Genomic DNA, 11,793 nt, shown 5'->3' with positions numbered 1-11,793 from the left:
AGCTGGGAGTGCTTACTGACCCCTCGGACCTGGGCAGATTTGCTAGTCCAGTTAGAGTGGGAGCAAAGGAGCAGAGGCTGGCTTTAAAAATCCACAACCCTGGAGCTCATAGAGGTTGAACATGGGTGGCATGGATAGGCAGGTTCCCCGGGGGTTACAGGGAGGTGCGCTCTGAACAGCGTCCAGTGTAGACCGGATACACTGAATGGCTGTTCAGTGGATGAGTGAGCATCACAGATTCTCTGTCTTGTAGAGGGTCCTCCTGCTCATGAAGAACAGAACTGTTTAGAAAGGGGTCTGACCGGCTAATCTACCCACCTGTGGGGAGCCACGCCTTAGCTCTGCATTTTCTTTGGGCCTCCTGTCCAAGAGATCTTCATTCACTGGGATATCTTAACAGCAACACGAGGCAAGGAGCAGTTGAGAACATGTGAAGCAGTGCTGTGAATTGAACCTGACCACTGTTTGGCAACCACCCACCTGAGCAGGGATGTATGGAGCCAACTACAAAGCATGCAGAGTTGGAGAGACTGTGGCACCAGGGCCAATCCTAATCCGTCCTTTCACGGAAGGCAAGGCGGGGGCCAGGGGAGATGTGTCCTGGATCTGGCCCTCAGGGTGACCTCTTCCCCCAGCAGCCAGGTCTGTTTTGTCTGTTTGATGCTACAGCCCTGGTACAAGCCAAAGGACCACTCACTGTGACAGAACTGACGGAACAATCCCAGTGAATTTTCAGCCTCGTAGTCTCCCACTTTCCTTTCTACTCCCATTTTTTAATGCCTACCATGTGCTGGGTGGCTCTGTAGCAGGATGTATCGGTAAAGAATGTCTATGCCTTGTTTTTCAAGAGCATCTGGTCCAATGGAAGAGGCAGATCTGAAACGAACAGTTACTGAAGAGTGTTGGGTGCCACAATAGAGATGTGGTCACATGCCTTGGAACTAGAGAGGAGAAAGAAACCCATTTGGCACAGGGCAGATAAAGAACAATTCAGGAGGAATAGAGAGAGCATTGAGACACTGTAAACATGACAAGGCAAGGCAAGTGCTGAGCGGGGTGCCTGGAAAGCACTAGGAGATGATAGATAGGATTATGACACTTGCACTAGCTCTCGAAGAATAGAGAAGAGTTTGCCAGGTGGAGAGAAAGAAGGCTATTGCCTCTCCATGGAACAGCATGACTGAAGGTGAGGCCGGGGCTGCTGTAGTGAAAACTGCGTGGGCTCTGTAGCAGAGAAATCTAAATCTGGGTTCAAGTCCTAGATCTGCCACTGGCGAGTGGTGACGTCGGTCATACCAAGATGAGCCTCCACTTTCTAATCTATCTATTGGGGATAATAATACCTGTTAAAAATGGCTCATTGTGGTGGTTAAAGTTAATTTATGTCAGTACCCGGCACATAGCAGGGTCTCAGCAAAAGGCGGGACCATTGTGGAGGCGTGAACCTGTCAGATCTGTTCAGTGTAGCTGGGAAATTGAGGGTTTAGTGGGTTTGGGACATTAGGATGGCCAGAGATAAAGTTAAAACGTCAAGGCCACACACCAGATGGCCTGAAGCGTCAGGCTGAGGCGTTTAGATTTGACTCTACCGGCAATGGAGAGGTAATAAATGCTCCCCTGCAAGGAAAATGCAGAATCAGACTTGGTTTCAGAATGAAAAATCTGCCAGGGGTGTGGGTGGTGGATTGGAAGGTAAGGGATGGAAGCAAGGAAACCACATTGGGAAATGCTGTATAACCCACCGCTCACAGTAGCCTAGTAAAAGCTCTGCTCAGTCCTACAGTCAAGTGCTGACTGGACAGGCAGATTAGGACAGTGGTTTAGCGCGTGGGCGTCAGTGTGAAGGCCAATATGGACCTGAATCATAGCCCTGTTGCTTACTGGCTCTATGACCTTGGCAGTTACCCCACTGAGTTTGGTTTACCCATCTGTGAAATAAAGATGAGTAGTACCTTTACCATAGGCTTGTTCTGAGGACTGGGTTAGATAGTGTAGATAAAGCATTTAGCTCTAGAAATGCAGTTGATAATTAGAATTTTAAAAATTACATATTTGACGATGGACCCCCTTTTCCATGAAACACCTATTAACCTCCCGTGGAGCTACCAGTGTTCTACAAAAAAACATCTGCTTTAGACTCTCTAGAGAAGCGGTGGCACTTTCTGCTCCAAGAAATAGAAGGACGGCTGCCAAGTCCTGACACAGTGGTTCTTGGAGGCATGTTAGACCCACCAGGGGAGCTTTTAACATTTTAATGCCTGGCTGCACCTCAGATCAATTAAACTAGACTTTCTTGAGGTGGGACTGAGGCATCAATAGTTTTAAAATTTTTAATTAATTAAGGTAAAACAAATATAGAAAAGTACACAAACCCTAAATGAATGAGTTTTTCACAAACTGAACATGCTTTTGTAACCCATACCTGCTGAAAAAACAAAAAACACACAGAATATTGCCAGAACCCCAGAAGCACCCCTTATGTCATTTTCCAGTCACCCTCACCCCAAAACCACTATCCTGATTGATAACATAGATTAGTTTTGCCTGTTATTGAGTTTGACGTAAATGGAATTATACAGCATGTATTTGTGTGTGTGTGTGTTTGGCTTATTTTGGTTAACCTTGCGAGAGTCTGATTGTATATTGCCCATTCTCATGGCTGTACAATGCTCCCTTGTGTGAACACACCATAATTCTTTTCTAGACTACTGTTGGTGGGCATTTTGGACAGTTTATACCTTGGGACTATTATAAATAGTGCTATTAAATTCTTGTAAATGCCTTTGGAAAGTGTATATAGAAATTTCTATTGGATACATTCCTAGGAATGAAATTGCTGGGTTACAGGGTGTGTGTGTGTTCAGCTTTAGAAGATATTGCCGAGAAGTTCTAAAAGTGGTTGTATCAATTTATATTCCCAGGGTATGAGAATTCTTGCCAACAGTTGCTGTTTTCTGTCCTAAGAAATATTTTTTTGTGCATGGCCATTTTGGTGGATATATAGTAGTCTTGCTCTGTGATTTTAATGTATGTTCCCAGCATCTCCAGATGATTCCAATGTGTAGCTGAGTTTGAGAACCTCTTTCTTACCAGGTTTTGTAAAAGAAACACCTGCTAATGAAACAAGATAAAGAGATGTTATGATGGCCAGTGCCTCCCCACTGATGGCCTTTTATGTCTGTACCTAGAGTTTTCTGTAGAACTGATCTGTCTAATCATCTAGCGGAGTATACTTCTGCTGTGGAAGGAGACTTTGGAGGTGTCTCAAACCTGACAGCCTGCCCCTCACCCTCACCCTCACTCCTCTGTGCTTTATGTGGGGCAAATGGCTCCACCAGGAGTGATCTGGGAGCTGGAAAGAGGCCATGGCAGGACTTCAGTTTCTTCTTCTGATTTAAGACCTGAAAGAGAAGGGAGAACATTTTATATATTTTATATATGTATAAAATCTCCTATAACTAATAGATAGATGCTGTCAGATGAAAAGATCTGCTTTTTGTGACCAGAGTGTAAGATTTTGGGTTGTGTATTTGCTCTCCAAAGCTTGCCCAATACCTTGTACTTGGAAGGTGCTAAAAGAAAAAGGTCATTGAAGTCAATATTAGAACTGTGTAACTGTCCCTAGTGAAAAGCACAACTCACTCACCTAGGGCAGAAGAAGGTGTTGGTAGGGATTTAGTTGATCTGATTAATAGTTTTTGAAACTACAAAGTTTCTATGCTGAGGCCGATGTTTCCTATTTGTTCATTTATTACAAGCATATTTTCCTTTACACCCTTGAGCAAAGTTAGAATAGCAACTTAAAAATTCTTATTTGTTAACTCCAACATCTGGGTCCTCTTGGGGTAGATCTCTGTTGATTGCCTTTCTCCTTAAGTTTGGGCCACATTTTCCTGTTTGTTTAAAACAATTTTTTTCTAGCAGTTTTGTGTTACATCCTGAATATTATGAATGAGACTTGAAGAGACTCTTGACTCTATTCTATTTCTCAAGACAGTAATGATTTTTTTAGGCAGTTAACTTTACCAAACTCAAACTCTAAACTCAGTTTCCTTTGAGTGGGCAGTAGCTAAAATCTTTGTTTAGTTCTGTTAGCCTTAGTTGGGTTGTTTGAAACCTGCCCTATACATGCATCATTCAGGGAAATTCGGGCAGAATATATATACTCAGAATTTGGGGCCACTGTTTATGACCTTTTCCTGGGATATTTCTCTTTACTTTCCAGCTGTAGTTACCTGAACTCTGTCCTCTAATTCTCCCAAAAGGAAGAGTGAAGATTTCTATCCAAATTGTAGCCACCATGTGCAGCACTGACTTGGGCCTGCCCTTGGGTCAAAAGCTGTAAAAACAGGGACATCACCTATTGCTGTTTCTTTCTTTCAAGTGTTGACTCCCTTCCAGTTTCTGTATGCTTGTTGTTGACCAAATCCAATGCCTTTCAGTAGGTTATCTCTGTGTGTGTGTGTGCGTGTGTGTGTGTGTAGAGTTTATAACAGTTATATGCGAGAGGGGAAGTCTGCTAAGAGCTACTCCTCCATTTTATTGCTTAGCACATAGTAGATGGCAATAAATATTTATTGACTAAATGAATGTGGCTTTAAATAAAAAATGAAAGTGAACTAGGGCAGAAATTTGCCTGAAACTAGTTAATCGGCAACACCAGGTATAAAATAGAGAGGGCACTCAGTAATTTGCTGGAGAAAATTATGAGTGAGATGACTGAAGTCATATTAGGACCCCAGATATCTGAGTGTAGAACAAAGCAGATAACACAGTAACCCGGGGTTGAAACATGAGGAGGTAAGTTCAATTGTGGTGGTAACAGCACTTTCACGGGATTGACTCTGTGGCTCACGGAGAATTAACCATGTTCAATGGAAATCGGGCTGGTCCAAGGGGCAGAGGTCTGCTGGGAGCTCTACATCCCAGAGGGGCCAAGAGAGGGAGTGAGAGGGGAGGATCTGGGCTGGGGATCGGAGCGGGAGGAGCTGCGCAGCGCAAGGGCGGCCTGCCGCGGCTCGCTGTGCTCTGTGCCACCTGGGAGGTCACACATCCAGTCCTCAGAGACTTCAAAGGCTGCTCACTGGATGGGAAATTCATACCCAAGCCCGGAGCATCTGGGAGCTTCCTGCTTTAGTCTACTGACAACTTCATCACTCAGGACAGAGGACAGAGGACGGTCGCTGTTAGGAATCTGGTTTGGGAGCTGCCGCGTGGGGTGGAAAATATAAGTGCTCACCGAGAACCGGAGATTGGTGATGAGGGCTGAGCCCGCAGGGGCTTGGCAGGCGGATTTTATGAAATTTAGGATGAGATAGATATTTCCTGCTTAAGTCTCCAAAGGGTGATCACAGCGCCGAGAGGAGGGGAAGGTAGGGCTTTGCTCCACTGCCCCCCTGCACCCGCCTGTTCATCACCCTTCGAGGGCTCCTGCTGCTCCCAGGGGCTTCTGTGGGCCGCCCTCCCTGTCTGACATTTTTCGTTCGCTTGTTTATTTCCAAGCAGGGGCGATCCTCGGAATCCCCAGCCATCACGGCTCAGGCCCAGACCAGCCAGGAGGGAGGCCGCGCCAACCCCTGGCCTGGCCGCCCAGCCTGCCAGCCCCTTACCCTCCCCGAGGGCGGCTTTCTCCCTCCCGAAGGGGCAGCGCCTGCACCGCGGGGCTGGTGCAAGGTTTCCAGAGATGTTGCCCCTGAAGGGCTCAGCCCAGGAGGGGCGCTGTGCACAGAGGCTGCCTTTACTGCCCCGCCTTCTCAATCTCTGGGGCCATTTCATTTCCATGTGTTAGAGGTCCTAAAGGATGCTCATCTTCAGTCTCACGAAGCACACGTTTTACTCTGTACTGACTTCAACAAGTGTTTCTTCTATTACACGTTGATCCGTCTGGTTTCTTAGTCCTAATGTCCTCTTACCTCCCTGATCATGAATACTGGAGATTTTCTGAAATCGCCTTGCATTGCATGAGGAAGATCTTTTAAAGCACTTATGGGTTTCTGTTTTTGTTTTTTTGTTTTAGAGTTTTTCCTAGTTCCGCTTCTCCTGCTCCTTTTATGTACAGAGACTTTGGAATTAAGCAGACCTGGGTTCAAACCCCAGCTCCACCACTCAGTGGCTGTGCAGTCCATTGGCATGCATTCTCTGCGTTGTTCCAATTCTCCTCTTTTCATTCTTTCTTCCTTTACCGTAGGACTTTCTCCTGGGAGTCTAACTCTGTGCTTTTTATTGCCTTTGTTCCCTTGGAATTATTCTCTAAACCTCAGTGAACGAACAATATGAAAAGCTTTTTAAAATTCCCATCCCAGCTACTTCCTAGTTGGCTCAGAACACCCCTGGCCAAAGGGGAAGAGATAGCTTGCTAGGGATATCTTTGGGGTTTCTGAAGGGGAAAGAAGGATCTTGTTAGGAAGCAGATGACAGTCCCCTGCCTCCTTTATGTTGGTAACGGTGTGCGGCCCAAGATGCTTGGAAAGGACAAGACAGTGATCCCTGGCTGGTATTAGTGCCTTTGTCCCTCCCCCTTCAAGAGTGGACCCCACCCAGAATGTTTATCTCCCTACTCTCAGCGACAGAGTTGGGAGGGGTGGCCGTCAGCTGCAGGGGCTGCTGCCCTTTGCTTGAGTTGGCTCAACTAAAGGATGGCAGCTTCCTAGAACCTGGATCTAATCAAGTTAAGGGGATGGAGTACAGTTCTTTATTCTACCCCTGCCTGCAAATTATTGGAGAAATTCCTATTAGAACCTAAGATATTCTTGAATCTCATCTACCATTGAGGCCATGACAATTTTGGATTGCTGTTTGGCTGATATGCTGGGACTTGAGGGGCCCTTCCACGCACTCTGATAACTTTCTACATGTTTGTGTTTAAGACTGGATACTTTTAAACAATGGGGCGAAGGCAGGTATTGAAACCCAAGTTTAGGAAAGCATGACCTAGAACAGAGTTGTATGCCCAATGTGCATGCAGCCTCTTCCCACTCCTTCATCTGTGGCAGGCATTACTAATCAATCAAACACCCATTCCCCCTGTCACCACACATGGCCTCATAACTCCCGCCCTCACAGTGCTCCAGGTCGCCACAACCACCCAAGAGCTGGCACAACGGAGCAGTTTGGCCAAGGACGTGATGCTGAGAGAGGGAGACAGAGGAGACAGGGGCCAATCCAGGCTTAGCCAATGTGAGTGGCTGTCCTGTTTAATAAATGTGTGGCCCAGGAGGGCGTTCTGTGGTCACAGGTGGCCTCTTTTGGAAAATGATCCCTCCAGCTGCAAAGGGAGTATTTGTCTCCCTGCAAAGGGCGGGGGTGGACCACATTCCCCCAAGCCCGGAGAAATAGTCTATGTAATTGGACTCCCATTTCCCTGTGCTTAGCTATTACATAAGCTTCTTTAGAAGACTGGCTGTTTGGTTTAGCACTGTCACTGTGACTGACTAATGTATTCGTAGACTTCATGTCAGCTTTGTGTGTGCCCCATCCTTGGCACCTTCGTTCTGTCCCCTGCAGCCTCCCCCACACTGGCATTCTTACCCACATGCGTGGGGGCCTCTCTATGGGTTCAGGTTCTCGGGAGAAGCTCAGCGTGGAAGGCTGGTGTGTTCATGGGCTTCCCTTCACCTGTTCGAGCTGTGGCTTCCTTTGAAGTTTTCTTGGAGCTCAGCCTGAGAAAGCTGTCTCACCTCCATAGGCAGAACGAATCCAAGACATCATCAGTCAGTATCTACTTGGCATGGTTCTAACAGGCTGCCTAGCCTGGTGGATACCTAGTGCTGAGCTGCAAACATGCATGACAGAGCGCTTGCTGCTAATACAGATGATCTGTCTGCCAGGCCAGGATTGGGGCTCTCTGGGGCAGTCCCACCTACACTCCTACACGGACCTTCTCTCTCAGCAGTCTCATGGGTGGGGTTCTTGGTGCTGGGGACCCCAGCATCGTGCTATGGCTGGGTGTTGTTGAATTGTCAACATTAGACAATTTCCTCGTGCCAGGCTGATCCTACGTTTTCATTTTGCCTGCCCATGATCCCAACTCTGCTCTCTAGAGACTTGGAACAAAGTTAACCCTCTCCCTCATGGCTTTTGTTAAGGCCTGGTCCTATACTCCTGATATGGCCCAGCCAGTTCTTAGAGAGGCCAGCTGGGCTGTTATCCCAATGCTGGGCATGATTCTTTCCCTGACAGAGCTCATGATACATTAGTTGCTTGATAACTCTTTGTTCTTGGTGAACTTATGGTTTTGAGTCCTGTTGCCCTCTCCTGAGCCTCCATGCTCAAGTCTTGCCAAATTGGGCCCTCAGAGGACAGGGACAAGTCAGGACCAAGCCTAGGGCCACCACTTACAGGCCTGAATGAAGCACAGTAGGGAGAGGTGGCGTTAAGGAGCAGACCCTTGGGGACCTGCATCCCACACATTTAAAACCAGGATGTCTGTCTAGGATGATTGTTACTGACGTGTAGGTCTATCCCAGCAGGTATGGGACAGTCAGTCCATAAAATCTCACGAGAATGGTGTTGGGGGAGACAAGACTAATTTCTAATTCAGATATTTGGAGCATCAAAGGCTCCAGAAGTCTCTTCTCATAAGTAAAGCATCTTTATGGGGGGTGGGGAAGAGTATGATGCTGTTATTCAAATAAGTGTGTTGTGGGAGGGCGGGGCTGGGCACCTTCTAGGAGAGAAAGTGGCCCCAAGTGGATGTGGGGGAGGGGAGGCCAGGCTGTGTGTGTTTTCCTTTTCCCCTGAGCTCAGTGCTGCAGGAAGCTCAGGGAGAAAGCACTTACCGCCTCCTCCAGGCTACTGCCAATGCTGTGTGAAGAATAGCTGAAGAATGAGAGAAAAACACCTTTTTTTTTGGATTATTAATGACTTTAATTTTCTTTACACTCTTTGTACAGTTCAAATTTTCTACAATAAGTACACAACTTTTATAACGAGAGAAACAATTATTATTTAAAAAATACAGTAATTTTCACAGTTCTCTTGAGGGTGCCCAATCGCCAAGTTGAGGCAAAGTGAGAAAAACTCATATATAGGATAACAACACGTAAGAAAGAAACAAAGGTGTTGCGGAGCCACAATCTGCATTCAATAAACACTTACAAAGTAATGCAGAGTAGAAAAAAGTGTAGGCTTTCATCTCAAACAGATATGAATTTAATCCCAACACTCCCATTTGCCAGCTAAGCAATAATAAGTGAGTCACTCTGAAGGTTTGTTTTCTCACTTGTAAAAGTAGGATTTTAATTTCCATCTCACTGAGCTGTTACAAGAGTCAGATGAAGGCATTATGTGAAGAGGCTACACAGTGTAAATACTTGTGTTTTCCAACGTTTTCAATATATTAATAAACTTGTGTATACATTACATGGATTTGATAAATGGACAGCATTGTGAACACTGAGACCTGGCCAGGTGACGAAGAGTAATAGCACAGGCAACGTGAGGGAAGACTGCGTCAATTTTCTGATCCACAAAAGTGAAGGATACCAGTCCTTCCTGGAAAGAGGAGTTAAGCGACTGAATTGAATTGGGATGCTGTAAATTTGTCAAGTTTCAGAAAAAGTGAGATAAGCCTAAACTGTGGGTTGTCCATGCTATATGCCTAGGGCACCAGTTAGGATACTCAGACTGCAAGCAACCAAAATACAACTCAAACTGCCTTATACAAAAAGGGAGCAATAATCTTAGATAATGAGAAGTTTGGGATTAGGGAAATTACAACAGTTTGATGATGCCAACAAAGACTGTGTTTCTGCTTCCTTTCCACTGTTACTGTTCCAATACAGCTGCTAACATCAGAAAAGGGCGGTGTCTTCCCAAATACCTCTTTTTAGAAGCTACAAAAGCATTCCCCAGGACATTTCCCCTCCTATCTCATTGACCAGAATTACCTCCCCTGGGACTGCTTCTCCTGAAGCACATGGAGGGCACACATCAGACAGTTTGATTAGAAAGAACCAGAAAAGCAGCAGAGAAGTGGGGCAGGTGGCTACTAGAAAGGCAACTAATAGGGTCTGCGGTGTCTGTCTATGCACAGGACATACAGGGAGTTGAACAGAACATGAAACTGGAGTCTGAATGGTTAGTACTGATGTACCACCAAGGGTCAAAATGTATGAAGTGAAAGAACAAGGCCAAGAAATGGATGTCCCTGGGCTAGGATATAGGTAGGGATTCTTGGGCAGGGGAAGAATAACCTCATTTCCCACCAGTCACTAGTGGCAAGACTAAAGATGCTAACGGCTCAACAACACAGCCAGAGACATGAGACAAAACGAGAAAAAGTGTGTAGGTGCACTCCAGCCACAGCACTGTAGAACGAGACACCCCCAGCCCCACGATCTGGGAAAACTACCCTGTGAAGAGCTGGCTCTGGCCTGGTGGGACTTACAGGGAAGCTTGTTAGGGGCCGATAGCCAGCAGAACTTCAACAAATAGCCAGGCACCCACATGGGGGGACATTTCTGAACTACCAACAATCTCCATGATGTCCTCTGGACACCCGGCCCCCCTCCCCCCGCCATCTCCAGACTATCTCCGTTCTCAACTTCCCAGTAATGTTTCTCTGAAGTGAAAGTTTTCCTCCAAAATACAGGGTAAGTGTTGAAATCTCTCCACAAAGTTTGTGGTCTGCTGAGGATTCCTCCATCCAGTAAAGTAGTTCCATGCTGTAGACTATAACGGCCAAGAGCTGGCTGATGCTCCATTAATCCCGTACCTCCCTTCCTGGGAGGAGACAAGTTTAGGATGAGCTGCGTCTTCAGCTAAACTGACAGGCCCTTGGAATCGCTTCGGCATTTCCTTCGCCGTTGGTACGCGGCACATCGTCACCGTTAGAGCCTGCAGGCAGTGGTCTACCTCCTGCTCCTCACTCTTGGTCCGAAGAGCTTTTGGATTCTGAAGCTGCTCCAAGATGGAGCTCTGGCCCTTCTCCCCGGCTTCTAAGATGCGCTTCTTCCAGGAAGCGATTATTGGACGGAGCCTTAAGGTGTTCTCAGTCTGCCGCTCCTTTGTCTCTTCTCTGTTCAACCTCTGAAGAAACGGTTGCTCTTCTTCAGCCAGGGCGCGGTGCTGCTCTGCAGCCTCCGCGCGGAGTCGCAATCGCTGCGCCCTCGTCGTGCTCTTCCACTCCGTGGCAGTCTCCACTTCCACGTCCCGTGCACCACGGCTTCCTTCGGCCTGGCCGGCACGCGGCATTCAGTCTGAAGCCTTTGCATGTGGCTCCCGAAGGCCTCGTCGATGGCGCCGTGGTGTGGGCCTGGCGCTCCTGGGACTCCCGGCGCCGCTGGCTGTCCTCGCAGAAGAGCTGCAGCTTCTCCCCGTGGGGCGGGGCGCTGAGTCCTCGCCCGCAGCAGGGCCAGGGCCCGGCCGGGCCGCAGCGCAGCTCGGAAGACAGGTGTGGCGCGGGCAGCCGCGGCAGAAGCTGTGACCGCACTGGATGGACACCGGGTCCTCCAAATAGTCCAGACAGATGGGGCAGGTCAGCTCCTCCTGAAGGTCCTCGGCTTCCATGACGCTTCTCTTCCCCAGAGCCCCAGCCCACGGCCCACCATTCCCACAGCAGACGAAAGCGCAGCTCACTTCCGGGGGCGGGGAAAGTGCGGTGCACTTCCGGGAGTGGGGAAAGAGAGGCACTTCCGGGGGTCAGGGAAAGCGTGGCGCACTTCCCGGACTGGGGAAAGCCGGGGGCACTCCTGGGGCTGGGGACTCAGTCGGGTGCGTGCTGGTCCAGCCATGGCCCTTCCCTGCAGGGCGGCGGGGCAGCGGCAGGCAGCTCGGGAGTCGCGGGGTTCCCCT

General features: G+C 48.0%; 1 pseudogene; it reads right to left on the bottom strand.

The window, feature by feature from the left end:
- Positions 1 to 10,194: 10,194 nt before the first annotated feature.
- On the bottom strand, positions 10,195 to 11,508 carry LOC107542089 (E3 ubiquitin-protein ligase TRIM4 pseudogene; annotated as a pseudogene).
- Positions 11,509 to 11,793: the final 285 nt, after the last annotated feature.

Source organism: Miniopterus natalensis, chromosome 7, assembly GCF_054644295.1.
Source record: "Miniopterus natalensis isolate mMinNat1 chromosome 7, mMinNat1.hap1, whole genome shotgun sequence".
Taxonomy (NCBI): Eukaryota; Metazoa; Chordata; class Mammalia; order Chiroptera; family Miniopteridae; genus Miniopterus; species Miniopterus natalensis.
Note: the sequence above shows the minus strand (reverse complement) of the source record. Positions and strands in the feature narration are given on the sequence as shown.